This window comes from Acyrthosiphon pisum, chromosome A1 (genome assembly GCF_005508785.2).
Source record: "Acyrthosiphon pisum isolate AL4f chromosome A1, pea_aphid_22Mar2018_4r6ur, whole genome shotgun sequence".
Taxonomy (NCBI): Eukaryota; Metazoa; Arthropoda; class Insecta; order Hemiptera; family Aphididae; genus Acyrthosiphon; species Acyrthosiphon pisum.
Window position 1 is genome coordinate 18,696,281 of NC_042494.1, and position 7,068 is coordinate 18,703,348.

The following is a 7,068-nucleotide window of genomic DNA, read 5'->3' on the forward strand; positions in this document are numbered from 1 at the left end:
TGTCTTCGTTTATGTTTTTTAACAAATATATCTAGTACTTCTTCTGGTTTTACTTGAATATCTTTATTTATATGTAACATTGCTAAGCCGTCAAGTCTTTCCTGACCCATTGTCGATCGTAGGTAAGTTTTAATCCTTTTTAAAGAACTGATTGACCTTTCAGCACTTGCTGTTGTTATAGGTATGACAGAATTGTTAAAAGACATTTAATGTTACAAACATTGATGCATATTTAAAAGCTTCCATTGAAGAATCGGCATTTTCTGACTTATTTTTCCAAAATTGTTTACATGCATTTAACTCACCGCGAAGTGCTTCAATACTATGAGGTAAATCTGCTTCATATGTCTGAGCCACATTCAATATTTTATTGTCTAGAGTTTCATAGGCAAAATAATATTTAGGAATGATTAATTTCAAATTAGAAATAACTGAATTATTATTTTCATGTAAACGTGAATTTAGTTCTGACATAAGATAATCCAAATAAGGTAGAAAATAGTTAACGTGGTAGAATTCAAATAAATCAGTTTATTGGGGCTGAGTGTTTGCACGATGACGCGTTACTTGAGCCGCTGTATACAGAGAGCGGACGCCACAGGGTGGGAGAAATTTGGCCTCGCGACGTCGGAGCTAATTCATTTCGATGCGCATGGCGGTCGCACTCTCTCGTGGAACGGAGTATAGTCTATCCAGATTGGGAAGCGGGAAAATTCAATTTAATGACTGACGCAAGTCAGTATGCAATAGGAGCAGTCTTATCGCAAGGGGAAGTCTCTAAAGACCAACCTATCGCGTACGCAAGTAGAGCGTTAGACAAAGCCGAGTGTAACTATAGCGTTATTCAAAAAGAGTTATTAGCCATCGTATGGGCCGTGAAATATTTCAGACCGTATTTATATGGTTGTCATTTTAATATTATAACAGATCATCGACCTCTAACATACGCCTATTCGGTATTAAAGACGCATCGTCGTAACTAATGCGCTGGCGACTACAGTTAGCTGATTATGATTATGACATCGAATGATACGATCTGGTCCAACAGACACGACTAACGATTTCGATGTTTTCAAAGCCGCGGAAGGCAAACCCATATTTAACTCTAAAATTCTAGAAGCAGACGATGACATAATCACAGCTGTGGAAAGTGAAAACATTATAGCAATGATTTCGGAAGATAAAATCATAACAGGGGGACGGAGTGGCACAGCGGTCTAAGGCGTCGGTTGCGACGCAGCCGACGCCGGCTCGATTCCTCGGTCGCGGGCGGCATTTTTCTTCAGCTGAGTCACGGCGGCTGTTGAGAATTGTCGCCATCCCCCACCCGGGCATGGCAGATTCCTACGGGTGCCCACTTGAAAATTCTGCCAAACACAAAAAACGTGTGTTCCCCCCCTACCGTCCCAAAAACCTACAATACATACAGCTAATGGCCTTAGTTGCCGGGCTTAAGATCAATAAAAAAATCATAACAAACCTGGCCGTACGTGAAATAGTAAAAAACATTGACTTGGGTCAAATCCAGTTTACGGATGAAAACAAATTTTATACTATTACACGAGACCCACATTTATTCATATTTTATTGCTTAAGGGGGCTGGAGCGTAATCAATTCTGCCAACTCGTACAACACCACTCAAGGCCGAGGTAATTTACCTAGCTATAAAAGAGTTAAAAACATTTTGCATTTCAAATCAGATAAAGTAATTCTCTACCAGTGGCGCAACTAGGGCTAAAATTTTGGGAGGGCTGTAGCCCCCATATCTCATTTTAATATCTGGCGCGGTGCTCGGTCGTTTCGAACCAATAGTCACAAAAATAGAAGGCAGAGCACTCAAACTTAGAACAAATGAGCCGGTAAACGACAGCGAGTGGAAGGCCATGATTCATCATCTCGTGAATATTTTTGAACAAAACCCGAAAACACTGTTCCCAATACTTGCACAAATCTACGATTCCGACCACACTCTGCGTCCTAATCTAACTCGTACCGCCATACAAAACATTTTAAACCGATACTCTTCAATAATTCTGTGGCAGGGTCTAGGGATTATAAATCCTAGAGTTACTTAACATCAACTGTCACATACTGAATATGCGCGGTTGGGACACAAACAACGACGGACACTTTGACTTACAATTGTTCGATACGACTAAACTAAACAACTGATCTGTTCCCTAAACCTAGGGACTTTTACAAAATAAGGGGGTGCACTGAAACTGAGTGAAGCGCACGGTCTTGTATGTGGGGAAGATCACGGCTCGCCAGAAGCCCACGATCCTAGGTCAGACGTTCTATGGACCCGGTGTTTATTTAATAAACTACGACGAAAATATCGCGGTATAATCGACCAAGCAGTCGAATAAATTTAAAAAAAAATATATATTCTTTTGACAATTTCATTAATATTTTTATTATCATGTTCACCGTAACAGATACAGTAAAGTTATATTACATTTATTTTGGAAACGGGTTATTTTCGTTATTATATAATAGGTTGCGGTTAATAGTTAATATATTTCATTTATTATATTTAAAATGTGTCAACATATTACATGTTTTTACAAGTTTATTAATACAATTTTGAAATTAGAATTTATTGTTAAAATATGGTATGGATGATCAGAAGATAGGTATGTGATACGTGTGTTAATTAATTAAGGAGTGGAAGTGATGGGGAGTGGAAATTTATTTATTAGGGATGTTAGAGCAGCTAGGAGGGGGTTTAAGATTGATTTTAATTCGTTAAGGAAACTTGTGATGATTTTGAGAGGTTGATCGGATGGTGGTGTATTTGCTGTGGCTTCGGCATATAAAGGTTTCTCTCTTGGGTTTGAGCGTATCGTATCATGCCCACTTTTGTGGGGTGCAGGTGGTACGGCTTGAGTTTGAGTGTGTTGACTATCTCTTTTTGTTGTTTTGGTTTTGGATTTGATGCGGCTTAATATTCTTTTGAAGGTTTGGCATCCTTTATAATTGGCATTATGGTTTCCGCCACAGTTAGCACATTTTGCTGGTTCTTCCAGTTGTTTTTTGCAATTATCGGTGAAGTGTTCAGCTCCACATTTCACACATATTTTTACCATCATACATAACCTATTATATATTTAGTATGATCTCATGAAGAACCATCTATAATCATATACTAAATTGTAAATGTAACAAGGCTGTTTTATTGTTTTATTGAGTTTGATATAAATAAATATTTTCCATGTGCTTATTGTATATCTAAAACATATTCAAACTGTCACGTCTTGATGTCAAGTATAGAAAAAATTATTGAACATTTTTTATAAAATCTATACAAAATTAAAATAATGGAAATAATACATTTTGAAAAAAACTTACAAAACGAACTATACCTAACCATATTTTTTTTCTGTAAAACGTATCATTTCGGAAATGACACGTTTTGCAGAAAATCAAAACAAAAAAACTTTAAAAAAATGATCAAATAATTTAATATTTTTTTATTTCTCAAACAGTTTATTTATCTAAAAATAAATATTTAATTTTTAAAAGTTACCCATAAGTCCTAACTTGTCCGGTTCGTTTGTAACAGAAAATCACTATTCCTGAAAAAAGCAGTTTTTTTGGAAATAACACGTTTTGCATAGAAACACCTCAATTATGAACTCCATATTGTGGCAGCTCTACAAAAATAGTATGTGTGGCTCGTGCGGGAAGTCAATTTCAGTCTTTAGTGAAATGCGGCTTGCTACACACATCGCCCGCGACTGAAATCGCTCACTTCCAGCCCTTGCCACACAATAGACTATTTATAGGTATACCTACAAGTAATACCTGAAGTACCTTCAATGATGTTATATACCTGTTATTATTATTTTTTTTTTTTTATTAATTAACCCGCGGCAACTTAGGCCATTGGGTGGTTTTTATTATGGGGGAGGGTACTGTAAGTTTTAAACACGTGTGTTTTTTGGTTTTGGCAGATTTTTTAGTGTCCACCCGTAGCCCATAGGTATCTGTCATGCCCTGGTGGGGGATGGTGGCACTTTTCTCCGGACACCGTGACTTGCCCGAAGAAAAATGCCGCCGGCTCCTTAATCCGCTCGGCCACCAGTTAGGTTAGGCTCAGTTTTCGTCCCCCATTATTACTATGACGTATAAACAGTAAACACTGTGTCGCATATAATATTGATATTATATTGTGTTGGCTAGTTAAATGTTTATTGTTGACGACGATTGTGCCTATACACTGTTTAATCGAATAGAATTAGTTGATTTATATTGTAATATTTCGACACTAAATTGTTTCCAATAAACATTTAACTTTTTTAAGTTTGGTATTTATATATAGTGTTTAAATTAAAGTAAATCAGAGTAATGTTTTCAATAATAATTGAATTATTTTCCCTCGACTTAAAATAGCAGCCAACACAGTACTTAGCGTGCTAAGTTTCACGCGTGAAGTGATATTCTGCCAACCAATTAAGATGTGGCTGCAGGTCGTAGTTTAGATTGCATTAATTAAAATTAATTATACAATTATAAGTTGAACTTAGAATAGATTTGATAAGCCAGATTTATTCAAACACAGCTTTTAGTTAAATAATTTTTCAGCGAAATGCCTGGGCTCGTTATATTATGTTTAAACTGTATATGAGACTAAATTCCTTTCAAAATTCAAGTCCTAAGACTACCTATGGTTATCGTAGTAAATATTAGAACTCATATTATTCTTCTTGTCGAGTCTGGTTTTATAATACGCCATTAATAATAGTCCTAATATAATATAAACATTTTTTTATAAAAACACAAACATAATAAAAAAGGGAAAAAAAATCACAATACATACAAAAGTATCAAAATACAACTTAATAATGGAAAAAATTAATTAATACATTTGGTAACGAATTCGGTAAATCTAATAAATAAAAATCGCATACCTATTTAAAATAGGCTATTTGGTACCTAACGTCCTAAATGTTGGATTTTTAATGTAATTTTGCTATAATAATAAGTTATTAGGTAGGTAGGTACTATGCAGACTCTAAAAAATATAAAATATTTTAAACATTATTATATCAGGTCTATATAAAATGTGGGTACTTTAAGTATTTGATTAAGATTTTAACTCATTAACTCAGGGTTACCTAATTATTTTTAATTTCAACAAAAACAAAATAAATTTAATTCAAAACTGGTATCGTGTAAATATTTCCGTTTTACGCTGTTTTTAGTTGCCAAGTTGTTACCTATTATTTGCAATAGTTAAAATATAGGTATAACTTATATTAATAAAAAAAATACAAAAAATTGTTATATGTAAGAGATAGTACATAATACATCTAATTATTTCATTTTTTTTTTTTGAAACTGATGTACTTCGACGAGTTAATACTCAAGATTCGTTCATCGAGCTTAATTTCGAAGTTATAGCCTATGATGGATGTTCTGGTTATTCGCGTTTTTTACGCATACGTACAACACTCTAGTTTACAACGCCTCTCATGAATTTTGAATCCCCAGGACTGGCCTATAGGTGGTGGTATATTTGCAGCGATATGCGAATGCGTAAAAATCGCAAAATATTGAATTTTATCAGCCTATAACTTCAAAATTAAGTTCGACCAACAAATTCTGATTTCACAATTTAAAATTGCTCGTTGGAATAGAACATTATCATAAAAGGCCAAAACAATAGACAACTCATGATGAACATCTCACACTGCATGCATTCATCCATAAGAATATATAACAAAGATACATAATTTATTTATAAATTATAAATTATTTTAATATTTTATAATATTGTTGCCCATTGATTTGTAAATTAAATTCTCAACATTCGATCTTAAAAATCATTAAAATATAATGGAACTTAATATTTTTAAAAATATCCAGAACATTCAATTGTATAAAAACATTTGTGTTTGAAAATAAGTGATATTGAGTCAATTTACACTGTTATATTAATTGATTTGTAAAGGTATTATACAATTGTGTAGAAAATCTTTTTTGCTTATTTACAAATCATTTTATTGAAAAATTACTAGCTGTTACATATTATTAGGTGCCTACTAAAAAAGACACATTACATCCATTTTTTTTTGAACGATGCAAATAAGGTTGTTACTTTTTGATTTTTATATTTTAATATGACATAGGGGTGGGCAGAATTTTTTACATGGTACCTACACCCAGCATCGGTGGCATCCCCTATGCCCATGCCTATATATATTATGACTATATAGTCTATATGATTATATAATATTATATATATTATAATTGTGTTAACATTACGAAATACGAATACACTTAGAGCATGCAAACCATGAACGGGTCTAAAGGGATTTTTTTATATAAACTATATTCATATTATGACATATTTTATGAATTATACTTACTTGCAGCTTTGGAGGCACCATGGTTGTGCAGCGGGTCGCAAATATGGCAATTATATGCTATTACCAATGCATATACCAATACTAAAATTCCGAGTGCAGACAATACAATTATAAAATATACCTGAAAAAAATTATTATATAAGTGACAATATTTACACAAGACTTATTAAAATACTCAAAAGTAAATCAAATGCATTATTAATGATAAATGTGAGAATAATGCTATTACAATTTACATTTTACATTATTACCTACGTAAATTATAATTAAATATTAATAACATCGATACAGTATTTTAAAACAGTTCATCGACCATCGTTCACGTAACGTGAGATATGTTTGCAATTTCTTTGATGTCAGTGTATTAGGTTTACTAGTAAACATTTTAGCAGCAGTTCAGCCTTAAAATATGGTAGGTGGATAAAATCACTAAAATAATAGAGTATAATTTCTAGCATTTCTGCTATAATTTTATTAAACACAGGAATTTCACTAAATTATTTATTTATATATATATATAATTATTAGTTAAGCCCGTTTCACAGTCGTTTGAAAGAGTGGGTGGGTTAATCATACTAGTGATCCTATTCATCTCGTATTAGTATGAAGTGTTCCAGTGTCTTGACCAAAGGTCCAAAATAACACTTTTGTTTTCTTATCATTTAAAATTTTATAATTGTATTTAAACGATGA